Source organism: Hyaena hyaena, unplaced genomic scaffold (assembly GCF_003009895.1).
Source record: "Hyaena hyaena isolate Hyena2069 unplaced genomic scaffold, ASM300989v1 scaffold_461, whole genome shotgun sequence".
NCBI classification, from domain to species: domain Eukaryota; kingdom Metazoa; phylum Chordata; class Mammalia; order Carnivora; family Hyaenidae; genus Hyaena; species Hyaena hyaena.
The window spans coordinates 949,889-975,773 of NW_024081095.1; the positions used below are offsets into that span (position 1 = coordinate 949,889).

General features: G+C 37.6%; 1 long non-coding RNA gene across 2 annotated transcripts in view; it reads left to right on the forward strand.

The window, feature by feature from the left end:
* The window catches only part of LOC120246300, a 130,050-nt gene extending 116,761 nt beyond the window's left edge, over positions 1-13,289 (forward strand). Inside the window, exons 8-9 of one of the 2 annotated variants that reach the window (XR_005532005.1) lie at positions 10,759-10,795; positions 13,033-13,289. This is a non-coding gene — a long non-coding RNA (uncharacterized LOC120246300). Of the gene's footprint in view, positions 1-206; positions 722-10,758; positions 10,796-13,032 lie in introns of those variants that run through there. The other variant, XR_005532006.1, reaches the window with a different exon arrangement.
* Positions 13,290-25,885: the final 12,596 nt, after the last annotated feature.

Here is a 25,885-nt window from a genome sequence, read left to right on the forward strand (position 1 = left end):
ATGATTAATAGGATAGAAAAATAAGTGACTTTCAAACATGTAATTACCTATTTGTTCCCAGTTATTTCTTTTAATCATGAATCAGAATTCAAAATTCTTTAAGGTAGGTAGATTGATTGCATTACAAGTACTTGTTCAAAACATCTTGGGCAATGTCAGATGAGATCTAAAGAGAGTTTATATTCTATGTATTCTTTTGGTTGCAGTTGAAGAAATCCAATTCAGCCTTATTTTAAAAAAAGTTGACTTACCAGCCTGTGTGACTGGAGTGAGGAGGAACTGGCATCAGGTGCAGCTAGCTGGAAGAAGAAACAAAATGGTCCTTCCTTCTCTTTTGAGCGCTGCTCAGCCATCCCTTGGCTTTCTGTATGTTGATTGGCCTGGTTTGGTTAGTGTACAACCCTAGACCCTGGGGGGAGACATCTAGGTCCTTGCTACTCCCAGTGTTGTCTACACCATAGCAGCAGAGGCTTTATCTGTGAGCTTCTTAGAAATGCAGACTCTCCCGCCCACACCCTGCAGAGTCAGAATCTGCATATTAAAAGATCCCTAGTTGGTTGGTGTGCATATTAAAGTTTGACAATGTCTCTATCAGACCACTGCGGCTGGGAAAAGGGGTTTTTAAACTTGGCTGGGCCTGGGTCTCATTGGCATTAAAAGGAATATAGGGGTATGAAGGGCAGCTCAGCTCTACTAGAATCACAGGACTGGGCTGAGGGAATGTAAGCTGAAAGTGTAGGATTACATACATACAATACATACATACAATGCACTCTCACTGCAGTGGGAAAATGATGATTTTATCAGAAGAAGGGAATGATTTAGGATCAATCTTAATTTGAAGAAATGTTGGGGACTTCTAAGATGGTTTCTGAAGGAAAGAAACTGGAAAGAAGAGAGTGGCTGTGGATGTATTTTCTATGTTGTACATACATGTTAATTTCAGGGTCTTCTTTTCAAGATAAACTTCTGAGTTTCAGAGTGAAGTAAATAAGTGGACCAAATTTCATAACTCTGAATACTTGCCTGAGAAAAATATTTTATTTCTATAATGGACTTTTGTTATCTTTATTAGCTACCTAGCACATGATCCCTCCTTATAGTCTGGGAATTCTCTATTTTATGTGACCTTCTGGGAGGCATAGGCTGCTTTCTACTCTAGGAGGAAAATATCAGCGCAGTCACTCACTGACTTTTTGGCTTACTGTTCAGCTGTCACTGTTTGGAAGTTCCCAGTAAAAGTTTAACAAAGAGGGACACCTGGGTGGCTCAGTCTGTTGCGCTCAGGTCCTGATCTCACGGTTTGTGAGTTCTAGCCCCACGTAGGCTCTGTGCTGACTGCTGAGAGCCTGGAGCCTGCTTCAGATTCTGTGTCTCCCCCTCTCTCTCGCCCTCCGCTGCTCATTCTCTGTCTGTCTCCCCAAAATAACTAAGCATTAAAAAAATTATAATGGGGCTCACAAATTATGTGCCTGGTCCTGCTTGTACCTAATAATGCTAACTGATAATGCTTCTTTTTTCCTATAATACAAGTTACTCAGATCGGAGGACTAAACTTTGTTTCTAATATCTTCTGACCCAGTTTAGGCATCTTGATCTGACTAACTTGTGTTTTGGAAAAAGAAATATGATCAGTCAACATTATTCCCATATATTACGTTTGGGGCAGTTATAATCTTCCCATGTGCTGTAATTATTTGTGCATCCATATCATGTCTTATATTACATTGGGGATTTCTGCGAGTACAAATCCTATTCCTCCAGCATGATATCCCTCTCTATTATCTATGTATGTATGTTTGCATCTATCAATCATCTATCCATGTATCTACCTACCTATTTATAGTTGAGCAGCCTGTTTTTTTTTTTTACAAATAGTTTATTGTCAAATTAGTTTCCACATAACACTCAGTGCTCATCCCCACAAGTGCCCTCCTCCATGCCCATCCCCCCTCTCCCCCACATCCATCAGTCCTCAGTTTTTGTCAGCATTCAAGAGTCTCTCATGGTTTGCCTCTCTCCCTTTCCCCCACCATTTCCCTCCTTCTTCTCCCCCTTGTTCCTCAGTTAAGTTCCTCCTAATCCTCCTATATATGCAAACATATGTTATTTGTCCTTCTCTGCCTGACTTATTTCGCTCAGCATAACACCCTCAAGGTCCATCCATGTTGCTACACATGGCCAGATTTCATTGTTTCTCATTGCCATGTAGTATTCCATGGTATAGATAAACCACATCTTCTTGATCCATTCGTCTGTTGATGGACACTTAGGATCTTTCTATGTTTTAGCTATTGTTGAGAGTTGAGCAGCCTGTTTTTAATAATATAGTCTGATTCAAACCTTATCTAAGCCCTTTAAGTGTTGCTGTTGTTGCTTTTGTTGTTGTTATTATTATATTATTGACAACTGATTGACTGACAACAATATTATTTAACAACTGATTATTGTTAAAGGACATCGTATTGTGGTTCAGAGGCATCATATGTCCAAGCTTTTTAAGTGTAATGATGTTAGGGTTAAAATACAGGGTGATGTGAATGGTTCCTCTCTATATACGCATTACATTTTCTAAGGTGCTTCTATAATCATTTCAGGAATGAAAACTTCCATTACACAGATGAAAAAAACAGAGATTTTGACAGACTGCTCAAAGAACAGACATAATACTTAGCCAGTTCAAAGTTTGATGTGAACCTGACTCCATGCAATTTTCTATAGTGGTATTAAAAAAAATGAGCTCCATGTACAACCAAATGGTTGTGGTTTATAGATTTTCAAAACTGCCATATTTATATTAACAAATGTTCTTAAGACAGGAGGGTGGACTAGAAGATACTACCTGCTTTGTTTTATCTCTACAATTTTATTTATTTTGAAAATGTTTTTTCATGTGCCTTTTGGCTGCCACAAAATCTCTGCAAACATTGTTAAAATAGTTTCAGCTAATCTGATAATATAAATATTTTTGAAAACATAACCACCAGGAATGCTCAGTATCTGTGAGAGTTCATGGCAACAAAAATAATTATAAGAGTTATATACACAAGTCAGGTTGTTCAAGTATTTAAACAAATATTTGATTTCTCATTAGTTCTAAAGCAAATACTTCCAACGAATAATTGAAAAAATTTTCTATTTAGAAAAACACTATTATTATTATTATTATTGGTAAGAAAGTGAGATTTATGTTGGAGGGAAGCACCCTGGTAAAATGTCAATTTTCTGAAATTAAATATAATTTGAAACCTGCTATGCAATGTTTATAGAACATGACTTGTAACTCATTTAACAAGTTAGAAGCAATTGAATAGTCTCTAAGTTCCTCCACAGAAACACCTTTTGGTTTTTTTCCAGTAACTCCATGAGGATATTCGCTAGTCTCTTAAAATGAAATAATTTTGTATATTAAAAGATGTGATCTCTGTTTTAAGAAATATAGTCACTCTTTTGTTTATTTCTTTCTTCTGAGAAAGAGGGGGGGGGGTGGCAGAGAGAGAGAGATAGAGAGAGAGAGAATCCCAAGGAGGCTCCATGCTGTGAGCACAGAGCCCGACCCGGGGCTCAGTCTCCTAACAGTGAGATCATGACCTGAGCCGAAATCAAGAGTCAGAAGTTTAACCAACTGAGCCACCAGGTGCCTCAAAATATAGTCACTTTTTAATGTAATAATTTATCAGTTTTTACTATGGAGCAAAAGACTTAGGGATGATAAGCAAGACTTGCTCACAAATAAAAATCAACACCTTCCCTTACAGAAAAAGGAAAGTCATGGTTTCACTAGGCTGGAAAATCAGGAGGTGGAAAACTGCCTGGGGCAGGGGGAGGAGGGGGAGAGAGATTTACTCACCACCTGATTCTCTTCTTCCTCATGGGGAGAGATTTTGGTTAGAAGCAATGGGGTGACTCAGAAATCTGATTTAGTGTAGAGTCAGGCTGATGCCAGCACAGATTTATAGACTCACTCCTCCCTCAGCCTTTGAGCAGGCATGTAGCCTCAGAGTCTCCTTCGGCCCCACGCTCAGAAAGACCCTGTGTGTGTGCCTGCTTCAGCGCTGCACTGCTGTTATCTTGAAATTCTTGACAATTTTTGGGGCTAGGAATCTTGATTTTCGTTGTGCACTGGGCCCTGACCCATGTAGCCACAAGCCATGAGGCGGGTCCCGCCTCTGAGGCTGCTGAACCTGTCCAGCAACCTCTACGTGGAAACCCCAAACTGTTGACTCCCCAAACACTGACTTTTCATGCTCTGCACCAGTTTTCTTCCTGCCTCATCTGGTGTGAACCACCTCAGGTTTCAATATGTGTTTAAAGAGTCACCTACAGCCTCACTTGTCCTTTCTCCCGGCAAAAGGTAATCCTTCACCTGTGGAAGTCTCATCATTTTTTAAAATGTTTATTTATTTATTTTGAGAGGAGGGAGTGGGTCAAGAGGGGCAGAGAGAGGGAGAGAGAGAATCCCAAGCAGGCTCTGTGCTGACAGTGAGACGCCCCTATGGAAGAAGTCTCATCTTGTCTCTTCTCCAGAACCTGTTCCAGTGATTATTATTCTCTCCTAGGTCTTCAACCTTTCTTTATTGGTTCTTTCTCTGAAACCTATGGACACATGTTACTTTCAAGGCCCTGGGAAACCGGTTTAACTCCCAGACAACTTCCAGAGTGTCCATCTGTCCAATGGAAGCAAATCCTTGCTGGGTCCAAAGGTGTGGATGTAGCTCTTCCTCAGCTGTGGTCACAGTGTCAGTGCTGGAGCCCGGATGTGGTTCCCTACTCCAGCTCTGTTGTTTACTAGCTGTGTGGCCCAAAGCAAGTTACTTAACTTCTCCATGCCACCATTTTCTTATGAAAAATGAAGATGATAATAGTACCTACTTCAAAGGGCTGTAGGGGAGCAAAATTAAATGTGTTTAGAATCATTTCTGGCAGGGGCTTCTGGGTGGCTCAGTCGGTTGAGCATCCAACTCTTGGTTTTGGCTTCCGTCATGATCTTGAGGCTTGTGAGTTCAAGTCCTGCCTTGGCCTCTGAGCTGACAGCACACACCCTGCTTGGGATTCTCTCTCTCTCTCTCTCTCTCTCTCTCTCTCTCTCCCTCTCTCTGCCCCTCCCCTACTCATGCTCGTTCTCCCCCCCAATAAATAAATAAACTTAAAAGAAAAAAGAACCATTTGTGACATACAGTAAACACTATCTAGACATTTCTAATTATTACCCTGTCTTCCTTCAGCTCTGCTCTATCTCCTGGCTCTTCCTTCACATTACTGAAGTGTAATGATGGTTGGGGGCAAACAATACTGTTCTGCTTGTCGAAGAAATTACTAGACATTTGGAAATAAGTGGAAAAGACAGGCCCGGGTCTTTTCAGTGTCCGACCTGTTGCGTTCAGCCTTCGTCTTTAGTTGTCAAATCTGGAAAACAGGAAAGATAGCATTCGGCACCCTGCATCCTCTTCTTCCAACTTACAATTAAGTGAAAACTAAAACATTGTTATAAACACTGCCATATAAAGGCTTAGCATAGCAGTCTGTAGCATCTTCTTCAGAGGGCTGTTTGGGAATTGCTTTGTCTGTGTATTACCAAAGGGACAGCGTTTTCCTCTAGCCTGCCTCAACAGGGGACGATGAAGGTAACGAAATTTTAGCCTCAAAACTTGAAAATGTCAGCATCTTCCAAATCCCTGTTCCATCACAAACTAAAGTTCAGATTCATTGCATATGCTGTTAAAGTAGTACTTATTTAACCTTTTTTTGGAGAAAACATCATGTTCCTTGGGTGAAATCTTCTAGAACATTGTTTGGTAACAGTTTGATATAATTAAAATCAATCCCATAGCCCAAGCCAGAAAGCTAAGATGTACCTTAGATCTATATGTACCTTAGATCTATACAGGCATCCCTGTATGTCACCTCTTCACCAGACATTCTATCACCACATGGTTTTTACCTCTAAGCTGTAACCCTTACCCCCTTTTCCTAATTCCAGTTTAAAAACTTTCCTATCTCAGGGACTCTCAACATTAGAAGTACATTTGAATCTTTCTGAACCTAAAATATATGTAGATAGAGATTTCCAGGCTCGCACCAATGAATATATATATAAAGGTATTGAGGAAGAGTTAAACTCTGAATTCCTTAGGTTGGTAAACAAAATCCTTCATCCTTCTCTCAAAGCATTCCTGTTCATTTTCACTCTCCATCTCCCATCAGTAGCCTGGTGTACGCTTACATGAAAATGCTTCAGTTTCCCTCTGCACCAAAGCTTCAGATTTCTGGTCCTTTTAATTTTTTTCCCCTGCCTGGAATTCCCAGAGGGTTTGTTCTTATTTTAGGGGTTACACCTGCTATCAATGCATCTCTTATTTCATCAGATTTTCTTAGGCACCCTTCCCCACGAGCTCTCACTAGCTTATATGTACACTTCTGAATTTCTTCTTACATTACATCACAAGGCCAACATTGATGATGACTGATGAATGCTCGTGTTCTAATTTGTCTTTCTATATGATTTGTTGCTCTTTAAGAATTCTTGGGGCGCCTGGGTGGCTTAGTCGGTTAAGCGTCCGACTTTCCCTTAGGTCATGATCTCGCGGTTCGTGGGTTCGAGCTCGGCGTCGGGCTCTGTGCTGACTGCCAGCTCAGAGCCTGGAGCCTATTTCAGAGTCTGTATCTCCCTCTCTCTCTGACCCTCCCCTGCTCACACTGTCTCTCTCTCTCTCTCTCCTAGAAATAAATAAAAATTAAAAAAAAATTTAAAAAATTCTTATTCACCTCTGAATATACCTAGAACCCAAGGATACTAAAGTTTTTTAAAATAATAAGTGTGCATGAAATTACATCAGAAATAGATCGTGAAAGAAGATAATCATGGGAATAGGAAGAACGACAGTGAGTATCCAGGAGCTTCTGGTTCCTTCTTTGGATCACTGTTCTAGGTTAGCCTGAAACCCAGAGAGCCAAGCAGCCTGGTAAATGTGCCCTAGAGCTGCACTAGGCGACCAGTGTAAGCCTTCTGTGGCTGTCTCAAGTGACCTCAAGGAGAAATCAAAAACAAAAACTGGAAGCACTCCTGGGTGGCTCAGGAGGCTAAGCCTCTGACTTTTGTTCCCAGCTTAAGTCATGATCTCATGTTTTGTATATTTGAGCCCCATATCTAGCCCCAGATTGGGCTCCATGATGATGGGGCAGAGCCTGCCTGGGATTCTCTCTCTCTCTCCTTCTCTCTTTGCCCCTCTCTCACTTTCTCTCAGAGTAAATATATAAAATTAAAAAAAAACAAAAAACAAAAAACAGAAATCAAGAACTGGAAAAACAGATAGGCAGAGACATACAAACAATATTTTTAAACAATCAGATATGATAAAAGCATAATGTATGAAGATGACCTAAGGGTCTTTCTCGTGTCTTTGTGGAAATCAATAATCCTTAATTGTTACAGTTGTAACAAATTATACTTTGTGATGTGAAAAAATTTAGAGAACTGCTTGGAATCACTTATACTCCTCCTCTTTTTTGTATATATAATCTCCTGTAGCTAACAAGGTTAGGAGGTCTTCAGACCAATCTGAGATACTGTTTCCTTGGCTATAGTTCTCAGTGAGACAATGAATAGTGTTTACTAACTTATTTTGAGGTTAGTTTTCTTTCAGTCGACATAAAGGATACTTTGCCACCATCTAAGGGGAATGGTAAATATACAGGTGAAGTCAGCTTTTTTTTTTTTTTAATTTTTTATTTATTTCTAGGAGAGAGAGAGACAGCATGAGCAGGGGAGGGTCAGAGAGAGGGAGTCACAGACTGAAACAGGCTCCAGGCTCTGAGCTGGCAGTCAGCACAGAGCCCGACGTGGGGCTCGAACCCACGAACCGGGAGATCATGACCTAAGCGAAAGTCGGACGCTTAACCGACTGAGCCACCCAGGCGCCCCTGGGTGAAGTCAGCTTTAAAATGGTGTTATACTTGGGCGCCTGGGTGGCTCAGTCGGTTAAGTGTTCAACTTCGGCTCAGGTCATGATCTCACGGTTTGTGGGTTTGAGCCCTGCATTGGGCTCTGTGCCAACAGCTACCTCAGAGCCTGGAGCCTGCTTCAGATTCTGTGTCTCCTCTCTCTCTGACCCTCCCCTGCTCATGCTGTCTCTCTCTCTCAGAAATAAATTAAAAACATTAAAAAATAAATAAATAAAATGGTGTCATACTAGTACCTTCTCCCCTCCCCTCCAGATGCTTCCACCCAGGGTGGTGTCACATCCATTCAACACTGACCACATGCCCAGGTTTTCTAGTCAGTCCTGGTTTACATCTATTTTCTGGCATAATTATTAACAGTGTGCCCCCTTTCACTCTCAAAAGTGTTTTTTTAAGTTTATTTACATATTTTGAGAGACAGTGAGTAAAAGCAGGTAAAGGGCAGAGAGAGAAGGAGAGAGAAAATCCCAGGCAGGCTTTGCCCTGCGAGCCTGGATCCCGACCCAGGGCCATATCTCATCAGCTGACCTGAGCCGGCATCAAGAGTCAGAGGCTTAACCAACTGAGCCACCCAGGTGCCCTCAAAAGTATTTTAGTTTTATTGACAAATTATATATGCACTCTAATTCAAATTTATTCTGTTGATAAGAAAGTTCTTATGTTGACTACCTCATGTGATGTGAACAAGGACAAATGTAAGTACTGTGAGTACACACACATTAGCCTTCCGCCTAAAATAGAAAATGTATCCATGTATTCTGAATGTTTCTTTCTCTTTCTGATTTTTCATGGTGACAATGATGGTGACGTTCATGAGCATACTATCAGAAGAAAATCTCATGAAAATCAGAACTTAATTCCAGTTTTTCAGTTTTTCACTTTCTAAGTGCCTTTTTTATTTTTTAAAGCAGCCTCCATGACCAACATGGAGCTTGAACTCACAACCCTGAGATTGAGAGACATGTGCTCTACTGAATGAGTCAGCCACGCACCCCTCCTAAGTGCTTTCAGATGTAATAAGTCATATCTATGCATGTTCAATATTTTGATTTATATTTCCTATTTTATTTTATCTCCAATTTATAACAAAATTTGTAAGTATGAGAAAGGTGCTGAAACAGAGACTGTTTAAAACACCTTTCATGATTTATGAAAATGTGAGCACTAGGATATATATTTTAAATTATGTAATGGTCAGAAAGAATGCTGGTGTATAGAGGACAGCTGAGAATAAACTGGTAAAGACATGCTTGGGACAAGAAAGAAGAAATGTAATTGTACCTTAGGATGCGATTTACTGAAGCAAAAACATTTGGTTTTAGTAGTTATTAATGTTTACTGAAGCCTACTTTTGTTATTTTAATAAAGAGATTATTTTTCTTCTTTTTGGAATGGAATTGGGGGGAATTAATAGTTAGGGTTAAATCTGGGTGAGCCCAGGATAGAGCTACTATTTTAAGCCCCAGGCCAACTTCATTCTTTGAAGTTCAAAATGAGTGACCACGGCAAGATGTAGTCATCTGGTGGCAGGAAATTACAGGGACATCTTTTTAAATTACAGAGATAGTTTTTGAATGCTTCGGTGGTGAAATTGCAAAAACAAACAACAGTAGTTGGAATCGAGTAGTAGTTGGAGCCAATATTTATTATGTGCTGACATCTTGGGTCAGATGTGGGGCTCAGTATTTTATATGAAATTTCACAATTTATCCTCATAACAGTCTTATGAGCCTATCCTTAACTTCATTTTACAGATGAACCTAGAACTGGCCAATGGTAGAGTCTGGAAAGAAATACCCTTCAGTCTGACTCTAGTTTGTAAGCTTTTAATTAATATGCTAAACTTCACCTCTAACGATACAGCACGTGTCACAACCACTGCCACTCATTGAGTACTTACTATGTGCTGAGTGCTTTATAATTATTTTTAATCTTTAAAGTATAAATATATTACTTCTATTTTCCCACAAGGAAGCTAAGGCTCAGAGAGTCTGGATTAGTTTTCCGTTGTACAAATTACTACAATTTTAGTCATTCAAAACAACACAAATGTATTCTGTTACACATTTGGAGGTCAGAAGTTCTAAAATCAAGGTTTCAGCAGGGCTGTGTTCCTCCAGTCTCTGCTTCTGTCATCAAAGCTCTGACTCTGACCTTCCTACCGTCCCCTTAGAAAGACCTTTGTAATTACATTGGGCCCACCTCGATAATCCAAAATAATCTCTCCATCTCAAGATCCTTAACTTAATCACATCTGTGAAGTCCCCTTTGCCGTGTAAGGTGACGTATTCTCAGGTCCCAATGACTAGCAAGTGGATATCTTTGGAAGCACCCTTATTCAGTCTAACTGAATACTTACTAAGTCACAGAGTTGGTAAGTATTAGAGATGAGATTTGAATCTAGATGTTTTTAGGCTCCAAAGTTCATGCTATTTCTGTGCTACCACATTAGTGATGATCCCATCAGTTATTCAAGGAAACATGTATTGAGATTATAAAAAGAGCCATATAGTGCCTGTGGTAGGTACTGGAAAAATATGAAATGTTTTATGAGTTGGAGTCATCTTTGTGCACATGCCTTATTATTTTCTATAACTTTCAAAAGTGCCAGAGATTAAAGATTAATAAGCCTAAATAATTAATAAATAAGATAAAATACCTTCCAAAATAGGCATTTATTAGGTCCCACTTTTTTTTTTTACATTATGACATTTCTTTACTTATTTCTCTCTTCCAGAGATTAATACTAAGTAAAGTTTCAGGTAGTGTACTTTTTAATATTTGATTTTTTTCCCTCAGATTTGTGAAGTGGAAATCTTTCCTGGATAGAGTATAGGTACGAGCAAACCATTTGATTCTGTTTTTTACTATTTGTGAGATTTGTTTCCTTTACTACTAAAAAAAAGCAGCACAATGCTTGGTGGTCTTTTTTATGTTTTGGAAGGGGCATATACATTTACTCCAAACTTTTAACTGAGAGGCCCAAAAGGCTGCCTTCCAGGCTGAAGTGAGTTCCAGAGCAAGAGAAGGCTTTTTAGCTGGACCAGTAGATCTGCTGTGTATCTTTTAAGACCCAAGGGATCCAAATTTCTACGGCAGATCTCCATGAATGAAGTCTATGGCAGTCCCTAGGGAAATTACAATGCTGTCTTTGACAGATAACTATTCCTTTTAAGAATCAGCTTTTGGTTTTCTCCTTGTTCCTAATAGAGATTAAATTTTTTGGCCATGGCACCCTGAGTGTTCCTAGGACCTGCACTGTACATCAAGGACTGGTGATATCTGAACGTAAGCCATACACGTAGATGATGTAGCAGCCCTTTAGCATTAAGTTGAAATGCTAAATCTCAGTTCCAAAAGACCAAATTAAACTGAATAAGCAAGTGATTCATACTCCCAATAAGCTTACCCTTGCTGCATGACCACATCTCCCTTCACCTCTCGCCTCTGATTGCAGAGGGAATCTCCCTTGGATGAGTTGATTGGGAGAAAATGAATGAGCTTGTTTACCGATGGCTATGCACCAGCCATAACTGGATTCTGGTCCAATTATAGACTTAGAAGTGGTCTTGAAAGAAAATGGGGAAGAGACATCCTCTTGTTTGGCAAAGCTTAGACCAGAACGTTTCACTACCTAATTTCTCTGGAAAGAGAGATGGCCTGCAGAAATGAATCTATACCCAGAGTATTTTCAGAGAATTGTATGGAATAATACTGGAGGATTGGCAATAAGGAGTAGGTAGGTGAATCTGTTTTTTTTTTAAACTATTTTTTTTAGGTAGATGCGTCTTTTAGGATGTGAGACTATATATGCCTTATGTATATGCACATGAGAGGTGACCCTGCAGAGATCTCAAAGATCAAGTAGACAAGACGACTTGTCATTCTAGTTTTTTTTTTTCCCCTAATTACAGTAGTACTTGCTTAGTGGGTTCATAAACAAAGTAACATAGTGACTATAACCAACACTCAGATTATGCACAGCCTCAACAAATTAGAATTTCTTATATCATCACTGACATTGGTAAAAATTAATGACAGACTGCTGTAATTCCATATACTCAGGCATTAAGACCTCCAATTCATTAGGAATAAAAGTTTGGTTCATTTTATCAGGTAAATAGCCCCAGATAGCCAGGCTGCTGGCTTAGAACAAAGGAACATGGAAGTTGTGGTAGAGGAAGTAAGTCTTGTCAATTACAGCTTTATGACTGCTTGCAGAACTCTATTATCTATTTCCATTTTCACACTTGATATTTTAATTATTTATTTTAACAAATATTCTACTATTTTATATAGGGTATGCTGATAGTGTTTAACTTTACAATTTAGTCCTCATATTATAAAATTTCATAATGGAGACATTTTCATGATATAATCTAAGGGTTAATATCTATAGGTCATGGATGTTATAGCTAGGTCATGGTTTATATTATTATAAAATATTATAATAAGTTATAATATAAATTATTAGGTGATATTACAGACCATGGTTTGCTACTGCTGTTTGGAAATTTACATATAGAAGTGGGTGTTTGTTGATTTTGTGAAGCTAAGTAGAGAAGTAGACTGGATGGACCCTTTTAGTCTTTGTTATTGTCCAGCATCTTTGGAATACCATACTTCGGTTTAGAAAATTTTCCACATTATATTGGGAGGTTATCTTCCCCAAGATAGAAATCAGAAATTACTTTTGTCAGTCTCCTTTTGTACTTAGGGCATAGACACTGATTCTGCCAGTGAAGTGTTTAAGATTTTGATATGGAAGAGTGAAACTTGAGGACCATGTGGCATAAGAATCCATTCTTCTCTGGCAAGGAAATTTGGTTTTTAGGAAATCAGTGGTGCAGATTCTACTCTTCAGTGTTAGTATCAGTGGTTTGAACTACAATGTGTGTTTCCTATGACATCATCTGAAATATCTCCACTGGGGACAGTCCCACTAGTTTGGGTCCTGTTTTTTGCTGGCAGAATTCTTGAGACTGGACGTCTGGTCCTCCAACAGATTATGGGAGTCACATAATGATTTTTACACTTTTTTTTTTTTTTTTTTTGGTATTGGCTCTTTCCCAGATCACTTACACTGGGCCAACTGCCATGCTATTCTATGGAAAGGATCACATGGAAAAGAAGTGAGGCTTCTAGCTAACAGATACATGAGTGATAAATGAACTTGGAAGTGAATCCATCAGCCCCAGTCAAACCTTCAAATGACTGCAGGTCTGGCCAACATCTTGATTATAAACCACATGAGTGCCCCGTACCAGAATCATCTGATTAAGCTGCTGCCAAATTCCTGACCCACAGACACTGAGATAATAAATGCTTCTTGTTTTAAGACATTAAATTTTCAGGTAATTTGTTACACAACAGTTGATAACAAATACAAGCAGATATAACAAAATGAGTAATTCCAGGATAATTAAGGAGACATTGTTTAATAGATTGCTAGAATAGCTGAATTCCCAGGTTCATGTGGTATCTAATTTACTGCTTACGTATATCTCCTTTCTGCTGCCTGGATTCAAAGCCAGCACCAGCAGTTGGTTGTTTATGTCTGTCCTCCCCCCCACCCAGGGAACTCACAGGCAGAGAAGCTGTGCATGCTGCACTCCAGCAGAGGAGTCTACTCTGACCTTGGATATGCTGGACCCTCAGGCACTACTACATGCCTGGAGGCCTATAGAGTTTGTGGTATACAAGGAACTCATCAAACATTATCAAGAACAAAGGTGTTCTTTCATGTTTTTGCAAAGCTAAAGGTATTGAGGTTTGCCCAGGATATGGAAGACTCAATGGCAGTAGACAGCCTTGTGAACTACATCCTATTTCAAGAGATGGAGTGGAGGTATGATCATATTTGTGCCTTAAAGATATCGATTGATCACACTGGCTGCATTCTCTATTCCCCACACCCCATTTCTTTCATTTTTTCACCAAATAGTCCAGAAAACAGATTCCTCATACATTGTTTTGGCAGGTTAAATTGTCATTACCTTTAGATGATCCATTAGCCAATTTACCAATGACCTTGTCTCAGTTCTCTTTCACCTTGCGTTGTGTGCGGAATTCAGCACTGGTGGAATGAACTGGTTAACTTTCCAATACCACGTGATCAAATTCCTCATCTTTGTTGATTTCTGATACATTCTCCCAGCAAGTTCTTGTCTTGCCTTATTTGTGTTCTTCATCTTCAACTCTTTAAGTACGATAATTGTAATGATACTAAAATTGATGACTAACAATTTTGATATTTTGAGTTAATAAGGAGTGTTCAAATACAGCTTTGTTAACAATGGGAAAATTGACCATTGGACACTCTGGTAATACAGACTTAAGACTTACCTTCATAGACATGATATTTGAAGGTGCTTGTATGCAAGATCAAGGGGAAGAAGGATAGAAAGAAAAAGAGACACAGAGAATTAGACTTATTACACCTTTTCAGGGAGTTGAAGAAAAAGTTAGAAAAAAATAACTTTCTTTTTTAAACTTCATTTAAGCCACATATTATAACTTAATATCTATCATTTACCAGAGCTATTAAAAAAGAATTATAATAATTATAATAGTTGCAACTGATTTTCAATTGTACTTATTTTTTTTCTTATAAAAACTAAGTTGCTAAGTATTGACAGATAAAAAGATCAAGATTTGTATAATGTATTTCCTGGCTGATTGATCATTGGAAAAAAGTCAGTTTATTGTTTTTTTAAAAAATTTTATTGAAATCCAAATTAATTAACATATAGTTTAATAATGGTTTCAGGAGTAGAATTTAGTCACTCTTCACTTACATATAACACCCAGTGCATTTATTGTTAATTAAGCAGTAATTTGAATGTTTTGTTAGGTGAGTAGGAGTTAGATATCATTATTAAACATTAACTGACATTGTTCAAAAATGGAATAATCTCTGGTAAAATGAAAAATTTTAGCTTCCTTATATAGAGAAAAGCACAAGTGATTCCTATTCTTCAGGAAATCTATCTGCTGTGAAAGCATAATTTCAACTTTCAAGAAGAGAAAAGACCATTTTAAATCCCTTTCAGATCAAATTAAGTCAGTGGATGAGTTGTATGATGATATGAAAAGAAGGCAAAAAGAACTTGTCAAATGTGTTGTTCATGAAAATGGTTTAGAAAAATTAACATAAATGAATTTTGTACATAAATTTATTTCATAAATTTTATGGGCAGAGGACAAGTTTTTGGTGGCAGATAAAGTAGGAAAAATTCAAAATAAAGAAAAATATTTAAAATATTCTTGTTTTTTCTAATGAAGCAAATGAATGTGAGTTTAAATTACTGTAAAAGTCTATGAAGTTAAAAATTACAGTGATTTGACAGCTGTGATCAGTAAAATAATAGCTTCCCTCACAAATATGTCCATGCCTTAATTCTCAGAACCTGTGAATATGTTAGCTTATATGGCAAAAGAGATCTTGTGGATGTGATTAAAGAAACAGACCTTCAAGGACAACAGAGATTATCCTGAATCATTTTTGTGGACTCAATCTAAAGAGATGAGTCCATAAAAGTAGAGAGAATTTCCTGGCTGGGTCAAAGAGAAAAGAAAATAAAAAAAAAGAGGAGAGATTTGAAGCTAGGGAAGGACTTGACCCTGCATTGCCAGTTTTGAAGATGGAGGAAGGGGACAAAGAGCCAAGAAATGCACTAGCCCTTAGAAGCTGGAGACAGTTCTCAGCTGACAGCCAGTAAGGACATGGAGGCTTCAGTCCTACAACCATAGGGAACTGAATTCTGCTAACAACCTGAATGAGCAAGGACATGGATCCTGCCCTCAAGATTCCAAAAAGGACCATAGTATTTGACTTCAGGCTGGTGAGACCCATGTCAGACTTCTGACCTACAGAGATGTAAGACAGTATAGTTGTGTTGTGTTAAGCCACTAAACGTGTAGTAATTTGCTAGAGCAGCAACTGAAAAGTAACACAACAATTTTATTGGAAATATAAATAACTATTAAATAAATGGCCCTTAGTAAATATCCCAGTCTAGGAAAGTTTGTACTAAAGCCCTCTATATACCTTTTAGTGCAGCTGACTTTTAGCTTCCAATTAAAAACAAAATCTAATACAATTCCTAAAATGCCTATCATTGTTTTGAATTATAGTTTAACTAAAGAAGATAATGTTGAAATCATGTTTTGAGTTGTTATTACAGATCACTAACAATAACAAATCAAGTTTCTTCTCTAGCTTTCTCATACTTACCAAAATATAGTTGTGAAAGGAAAAATTCACCATGTAAGAATTTCTGTAAAGTGATGACATAGATGGACAACCAACTATGTTGGTTATATACACATATCTAATGATTTTCTTGGCTATGCTAAAAAGGCTGACACATAAAGTCACTCTATATTCCCTTCAACCAGAGAATAGAAATTCTGCTTAACTCAATAATTTGTCAATGCATGCAGTATGGCATTGCAGAATGAACAATGACTTCAATCAGAAGTCACTGGTTGAATCCCACATTCACCATATGTTGTGTCAGACAAGTCAGTGAAATCTCTGAATGATAGTTTCTTAATTTATGATATGGGAATAACATCTACCTTAAAAGTTTGTTTCTGGAATAGAATCAAATTTCTCTTTAAATCTTATACTGTCATCATAATGTATAGTATTATATACAAACACGGAATGCCAATGTGATAGTTTGGGACTTAACACCAGGCATTAGAGAAAATAGTACCAAAAATATAGAAAAAACCTGGTGGAGTTAGGGAGGGAAGCAAGGTGGAGGTGGTAAGATTTCCCATAAAACTGGAAAACTGACCAAAGCAGCAGAAGGGGTGCTGGCAGATCAGGAGATTGAGATCAAAGTAAAGAGGGAATCTCAAATTCTACCAGACTGGCATCAAATTTCCTTAGATATCTAGAAGAGAGGGATACTCCTTTGGTCAGTGCTGGTTTTCAGGGTCAGCTTGGGAAATTTCTGCCAAGGGCTTACTCAGATCCCATGGTGTCTAAATTCAACTTGGAGGACAAGACTCCTGATGTGCCACCTGGTTTGGATCTTATTGATTCCAGGGATGGGTGGAGCTGAGCATCTTGGTAGCAGTCATCATCAGAGCCTCCAAGGCAGGACTGAAGGGACAGAATGAGACATGACTGAGGGAAACACAACTGGAGCCTGGACCTCTATTTATCAACGGGATCATATTAATAGCCATTACTTGAAATTTCTTTACCTGTGCCCTCACCTAAACAATACAGTATCTTTCTGTAGCCTCAATTCTTTAGATTAGTTTTAATTTTTTAGGTTGAAGAAATATATCTAATTTAAGCAAAAAGAGGGATTTTGTTTGCAGAAACTGGAATGGCACACAAAACCTCAGGATGGGATAACAGGGTCTCAGAATGTAGGTTTAACAAAAGAAGTGAGGGAATAAAGGAATCTGCTTTTGACATTTTTGGGTGGTTTTTTATTTCTGTTTTCTCTGCACACTTAATTCCACCACTCCTCTATTCTGGCAGAAAAATATGGCTTCTAACAACTTTTGAGTTTTATATAAAATATACTCAGCCACTCAGAAAGTCTCCTATTACAGTTCAAAAATCCCTGGGGCAAGAGTTGCCAAAAGCCAAAGCTATAATAATTTGAGCAACCAAAAATGTAGCATTGAATTATAGCTCAAAGTATAAAATAAATATCCATGAATTCACACTAGTATAAATGAATGATGAAAGAAAGAGAAAGAGAGACAGATTCCCTCTATAGAAAAATTTCAAATAATTTATTATCGATAATTAAGTAGGTGGAGCATAACTCCTTACTCCTTAAGTGGGGATTTTGCACAGAGACTTCCTTTTAAATATTGCGGTATGGGAAAGAGGGAAAATAGTAACTTTATAGTGGAGAAAACTGACCAATACTACCTTGGCCAAATGATTAAGATTAACATCAACAGTGGTAAGTCATGTTGATAGTAAGCACGCTTGACATGTTTTAGGAATAACAACTTATCTCTGTGGTCTTCTTACCATGAGAAAAACATCAATTTCACTTAAGGGACATTTTACAAAATACCAGACCAGGACTCCTCAAAACTGTCAAGGCCATCAAAAACAAAGAAAATCTTATTGTAATGTATCAATAGTGGTTCATTATTTGTAAAAAAATAACTAATGTAAAATGTTAACAATAGGGGAAACAGGGTGTAGATATTGGGTATACTATCTTCACAACTCTTCTGTAGATATAAAACTTTTCTAAAATAAAAAGGTTTCTTAAAAAATCCTTGGAGGGGCACCTTTGTGGCTTAGTTGGCTGAGCATCTAACTCTTGATTTTGACTCAGGTCATGATCCCAGGGTTGTGGGTTCAAGCCCCATGTCAGGCTCCATGCTGAGTATGGAAACTGCTTAACATTCTCTCTCTGTCTCCCTCTGCCCCTCTCCCTGACTTGCATGCTCTCTTTCTGTTTAAAAAAAGAAGTCCTTGGAGAAGGGACTGATGAACTCGTTTTGGCTCAGATATCCACCTTGAACCAGTCAATAAATTTAATAGTGATGAAGCTCCAGAACATGGCAACTTATTGTAGCCATAGTCAAGTTTAGATGTATGAGTGTGTGTGTGTGTGTGTGTGTGTGTGTGAGAGAGAGAGAGAGAGAGAGAGAGAGAAAGAGAGACAGAGAGAGAGAGGAGAGAGAGAGAGAGTAGGGGAGCTGGGATGTTAGTGGGAAAATCCCAGATAACAATGATGGGCAGATAATTTAATAGGTATTACTTAAATTTAATTTTCTTTCTTACCCACGTACCTCACATGGTTATTTTGGAAGTCTTTGGGGTTCTCTCCTTATCTTACAAACAGTTCTTTCATGTTTCCATTCTAGCTCCCTGTTTTCTACCTCACTATGTTGATGTCTGTTGCCCTCATCATGCCAATGCCCCTGGTACCCTCCATGATATCATATCATTGCCAAGGGAATTGTCCAGGTACTGGCCCTGAGTGTACTAAAATGCTGCTAGAAAAAAAAGTAATAGAAACTTTGTAAGATAAAGAAATCAAACACAAAACAGAACAAAGATAAAAAGATGCATGAGTTGAGAGACAAAAGAGACCTGAAATTCCAGAAAAGAAAAAGAATGAAGAATATTATCAAGTAAAAAGTACAAAGTGAATTCCCAGTGCTAAAACTTGTAATTAAAGATTGCACTGAGAGGCAGGAAGATGGTAGCTGAGTAGGATGACCCTAGGCTTGCCCCATCCCACCAACACAATTAGATAACCAAATCTTAAATACCCCCAAAACTGACTGAAGACTGATAGAACAAACTTCACAACTAAAGGGAGAGAAGAGGCCACATTGAAGAAGGTAGGAAGTGTGGAGATGTGGCTTAGGAGATAAATAGATTATAGATGCTGCAGAGTGGAGGGGGCTGTGGTCAGATCGAAGGGCAAGAGGGAGTGGAACACACAGGGGAATGCATAAGGAGAAGGTTTCCCCAAAGCGATTGATTTGGAAAATGAGAGGGGTTGAGTTTTATGAATTCTTGCAACCAGTGGGGCTTAAAGCCTGAAATTTTAAAGGTCAATGGGCTTGGCTTGGATAGAGTCAGAGGGTACTGTGCTGGAAGGTAGGCAGGCAAACAGCTGGGCACAAAGCATGGAAACAGCTATCTGAACACAGTGGGGGAGATTATTTGCTTTTCTCAAAGTGTGTCTCTGACAGGCAGTATTCACAGAGACCCCTCTCCAGGAACAAAGGAGATGGCCATCACCATTTCCCTCCCCAGCCCCTCAGCATAAACACAAAGTCATCTGAGGAAAGCAACTCAGTGTGCACACTGGCTGCCTGACTTGTTTACATGAAGCCCATACCCCTCTACTCTAGTGGAATTGCCTCTCTCAGTCATGCTTGCATCAGGCCCAGCACAGTGGGCCTTCCCCCAGAAAACTAGCACAAATCCCTGCCCACACCATGTCTCCCACCAGAGAATTTTACAGGAGCTCAGTTCTGGTGGAGGTGGTGACAGGTCTCATTTCACCAGCAGACCAAAGCACACCAAGTTAAAGTTCACCACATTCAGGTCAGAGACCAAACACTGCCCATAACAGGCAAGAAGAATCTCTGCAGATGACTGGCCTGAAGGATAAACCAGCCAGAACACAAAAGCAGAGCACACAATGGACACACAGTAGACAGGCCCTAGACACTATATGACTTCATTTTCATAAGGTTATTACTTTCAGGAGCAGGAGACATAACTAGTTTTCCAGCACATGGGAGAAAGCAGGGACATAGGCAAAAATGCTGAAATGGAGGAATTTATCCCAAAAGAAAGAACAAGATAAGGCCATGGCCAGACCAGAGATCTAAGTGAAACAGATGTGAAACATGCCTGTTGGAGAATTTATTTATTTATTTATTTACTTATTTATTTAGAGTGAGAGAGCACATGTGAGTGGGGGAGGAGCAGAGAAAGAGGGGAAAAAGAGAATCCCAAGCAGGCTCTGCATTGTTAGTGGAGAGCCCAACACAGAGCTTGAACTTGTGAAGTGTGATATCGTGACCTGAACTGAAATCAAGAGTTGGATACTTAACCGAGTGAGCCACCCAGGTGCTGCCTGGTGGAGAGTTTACAGCAGCAATCATAAGGATACTCACTGGGTTTGAGAAAAGAATAGATATCAGTGAGACCCTTACCACAGAGATAAAAGAGTTAAAGAAGAATCAATCAGAGATGAAGAATGCAATGAGAAACACACTTTATACAATGAACAACATGTTAGAAGAAGCAACAGATGAATTAATGACTGAGTAATGACAAAATAAAGACAAAATAATGGCAAGCAATGAAGCTGAACATAAGACAGAAAGAAATATGCAAAATGAGAATAGACTTAGGGAACTCAGTGACTCCATCAAACATAGTAATAATGCACTATAGGAGTCCTAGAAAAAGAAAAGAGAGAAAGGGGGGCAAATAATATATTTGAAGAAATAATAGCTGAACACTTCTGTAATCTAGAGAAGGAAAGACATCCAGATCCAGGAGGCACAGAAAATGACCATAAAAATCAACAAAAGCAGGCCAACACCAAGAGATACAGTAATTAAATTTGCAAAATATAGTGATAAAGAAACATCTTAAAAGCAGCAAGACAAAAGAAGTCATTAACCTACAAAAGAAAACCCATAAGACCACCTAGAGATTTTTGAACAGAAACATGGCAGGCCAGGAGGGAGTGACATGATATATGCAAAGTGCTGAATGGGAAAAATCTGCAGCCAAGAATACTCTATCTGGCAAGGCTATCATTCAGAATAGGAGAGATAAAAAGTTTCTCAGACAGGCTAAAACTAAAGGAAGTGTGACCACTAAACCAACCCTGCAAGAAGGACTAAAGGGGAAAGGAGAGATGAAAAGTGACAGTATAATGGCAGGAAACACAAAAGTAGTAAAAATGAATATTTTTATAAAAATCAATCTAGGCACTCATACAAAAAATACAATAACAAGACCGATGTAGGGAGGCATGGAGAAAAGAATGCATTTAAACTTGAACAACCATCAACTTAATATAGATTGCTATTTGCAGAGAGGTTATATACAAACTTCTTGGTAACCATATTTCAAAAACCATTAATAAACATGCAAAGAATAAAGAGAAAGAAATTCAGATATATCACTAAAGAAAATCAGCAAAACATGAAAGACAAGATTAGAAAAAAATCTCCAGAAACAACCACAAACAAGTAATAAAATGGCAGTAAATACATATCTACCAATAATTACTTTGAATGTAAATGAACTAAATGCTCCAATCAAAAGACATAGGATGTCCGAATGGATAAAAAAACGAAATAATAAAAAAACCCATAAGAACTATCTATCTATATGCTACCTAGAAGAGACTCATTTTAGACCTAAAAGCATCTGAAGCCTGAAAGTGAGAGGGTGGAGAAACATTTATAATGCAAATTGATGTCAAAAGAAAGGCAGAATAGCAATACTTTGTTATCAAACCAGATTTCAAAACAAAGACTATAACAAGAGACAAAGAAGAGTACTATATAATAACAAAGGGGACAGTTCAATAAGAAGATATAACAATTATAAATATTTATGCATGCAACATGGAAACACCTAAATATGTAAAGCAATTTATAACAAACATAAAGGAACTAATTGATAATAACAATAATAGTAGATGATTTTGACACACCACTTATATCAATAGACAGACCATCTAAGCATAAAATCAATAAGGAAACCATGGCTTTGAATCAACAGAAAACCAACAAGGAAACCATGGCTTTGAATGACACACTGGACTAGATGAACTTTACAGATATATTCAGAATATTGTGTCCTGAAACAGTAGGATACACATTCTTTTCAAATGCACATGGAATATTTTCCAGAATAGATCACATATTGGGTCACAAAACCAGTCTCAACAAATACAAAAGATGAAGTTGTATCCTGCAACTTTTCTGACCACAATGTTATGAAACTAGAAGTCAGCCACAAGAAAAAATTAGGTAAGACCACAAACACATCGAAATTAAACAACATGCTACTAAACAATAAATGGGTCAACTAGGAAATCAAAGAGGAAATAAAAAGTACATGGAAACAATGAATATGAGAACACAAAGTTCCAAAACCTTTGGGATGCAGCAAAAGTTGATCTAAGAGGGACGTATACAGCAATACAGGTCTTACCTCAAGAAGCAAGAAAAATCTCAAATAAACAACTAACCTTACATCTAAAGGATCTATAAAAAGAAAAACAAAGTTTAAAGGCAGCAGAATGAAGTAAATAATAGAGATTAGAGCAGAAATTAAATGATATAAAAATGAAAAAAACCAAAATACTAGAACAGATCAATGAAACCAAGAGCTGGTTTGAAAAAATGAATAAAATTGATAAGCCTCTAGCCAGACTTACCAAGAAGAAAAGAGAAAGGCCCCGAATAAATAAAATCACAAATGAGAGAAGAGAAATAGCAACCAATATCACAGAAATACAATTGTAAGAGAATATTATGAAAATCTATACACTCAAAATTGGACAATTCAGAAGAAATGGATAAATTCCTAGAAATATAAGTTATTGAAACTGAAACAGGAAGAAATAGAAAACTTGAACAGACTGATAAACAGCAAAAAAATTAAATAAGTAATCAAAAATCTCCCAAAAACCCAAAGTCCAGGACCAGATGGCTTGATAGGCAAATTCTATCAAACATTTAAAGAATAGTAATACCTATCTTTGACACTGGCCATAGAGACTTCTTTGATATGTTTCCTGAGAAAAGGGAAAGAAGAGCAAAAACAAAACTATTGAGACTGCATGAACATAAAAACCTTCTGCACAGAAAAGAAAACAATCAGCAAAATAAAAAGGCAACCTATGGAATGGGAGAAGATATTTGCAAATGACATATCTGACAAAATATCCAAAATATATAAAGAAGTTAAAAAACTCAACACTCAAAAACAAATAATTCAAGTAAAAAATGGGCAAAAGACATGAACAGACATTTTTCCAAAGAAGACACCCAGATGGCCAACAGACAAATGAAAATATCACTTATCATCTGGGAATTGCAAATCAAAACTATAATGAGATATTACCTTACACCTGTCAGGATGGCTAAAATCAACAACATAAGAATCAACAGAAAAAGGAACCTTCTTGCACTGTTGGTAGTAATGCCAACTGGTGCAGTCACTCTGGAAAATAGTATGGAGCTTCCTCAAAAAGTTAAAAATAGAACTACCCTATGATCCAGCTATTGCACTACTAAGTATTTACTCAAAGGATACAAAAATACTAACTGAAAGGGATACATGCACCTTGATGTTTATAGCAGCATTATCTACAATGACCAAGTTATGAAAACAGCCCAAGCACCCATTGACTGATGAATGGATAAAAAAGATGTGATACACACACACATACACACACAAAAATATTATTCAGCATAATAAAGAATGAAACTTTACCATTTGCAATGACATGGATGGAGCTAGAGAATATTATGCTAAGCAAATAAGTCAGTCAGAGAAAGACAAACACCATATGATTTCACGCATATGTGGAATTTAAGAAACAAAACAAATGAGCAAAGGAGAAAGAGAGAGAGAGAGAGAAGCAAACTAAGAAACAGACTCTTAACTATAGAGAACAAACTGATGGTTACTAGAAGGGCAGTGGGTGGGGGATGGGTTAAGTAGGTGATGAAGATTAAGGAATGCACTTGTGATGAACACCAAGTGTTGTATAAAAGTGTTAATTTACTATATTGTACACCTAAAATGACTATTACACTCTATGTTAACTAACTAGAATATATTTTTTAATGTTTAATTTTATTAAAAAATAGTTATTTTTTAATGTTTATTTATTTTGAAAGAGAGAGAGAGAGAGAGAAAGTGCTTGCATGAGTGGGAGAGGGGCAGAGAGAGAGAGAGAAGGAGAGAGAGAGAGAGAGAGAGTCCCAAGCAGGCTGCATGCTGTCATCACATAGCCTGATGTGGGGCTTGATCTCATGAACTATGAAATCATAACCTGAGCTGAAGTCAAGAGTTGGATGCTCATCTGAGCCACCTAGTACCCTCCTAACTGGAATTTAAATAAAATCTTAAAATAAATAGATTGCCCTGAGTTCTCAGCACATGAATGAAAACATCCCTAGACACATTATTATGAAAATCAAATTACTAAGGTTAAAGAGAAGACTCTAAAAGGTTTCTTGAGGAAAAAAAATTGACCCACAGAAAAATGACAAATCTGGTGTCATGTTTTCCATCAACAATATTGAATGAATGTTACAAGACAGTGAAGAACTACTTTAATGTTCAAATGAGTAATGTCACAAGATATATAAGATATTTCCTATGCCTGAAAGGAAAGCTATTTGAGTTTGGACTGTATCCAAACAAGGAAGAAAATCAAGACCGAAAACATCTTGGCATCCTTTGAAATAGTGGAGCCTATTTGCCTCTAGAAGAGCAGTGAAGGGAAAGCCCAGAACTTCAGTTAGGTGGCAGACCTGGCATTCAGCCAGTCCAAACCAAGGCATCAGGAGAAATAGTGGTGCAATAGAACATTTGTAATCTTACACACATTGGTACTAAGATACAGGCAAGAAAAACTCACTACAATTAGAAAATTAAAGACAAAGCTTGTGTTGAAAAACAAATCACAACAACCAATCGACACTGCTTGGATCTGTATAGAATCATATTTATATTCTTAATATTCTTATTGACTTACATTTTTTATATCAACTTACAGATAAAGCATGGAAGAATTAATCATATATAAATACTATTAATCTTAACATTGCAGAAGTTATCGTGCAGATGATAGTAGTTGTAGGGGAAAAGAACAGCATAATGCTGAAATGAAAATTATGGTCATTAATATCATTTTAAAACCGGGAAGAAAAATTATGGATGCAGCATATTTGGCTTTGCCTTGGTATTTGGCCAAGGTATGCATTTGGTTTAGTGCTCTAAAATATACTGTTCACAGCTGGTGAAATAAGGAATGGAGATATTAGTATTTTATGAAAGATACATGAGGAACACAAAATAGAAATATAACAACTAGTTGGAGGCAGATTGGTGGTAAGCCAGCTCATCCCTCATTTATTACAATAGATTATATCTAAAATTTATAAATCAGGAAATAGGATGAGAAGTGTATTATTAAAAGACATGGGAGTAAAAAGCAAAAATGACATAAGGGAAGAATAAATGTTTCTAGGAAATGGGACTTATAGATTGGAAAAGATGGAACAGTGTATATATTAAATTAATAAAGGGGAAACATCTTTAAAGGGATGATGAAATAGCCAAAATATGTTTGGTGGAGGTGAAAGAATTATATTGATAGATCTTACTATAATTCATCTGAGAGAGGAAACAGTG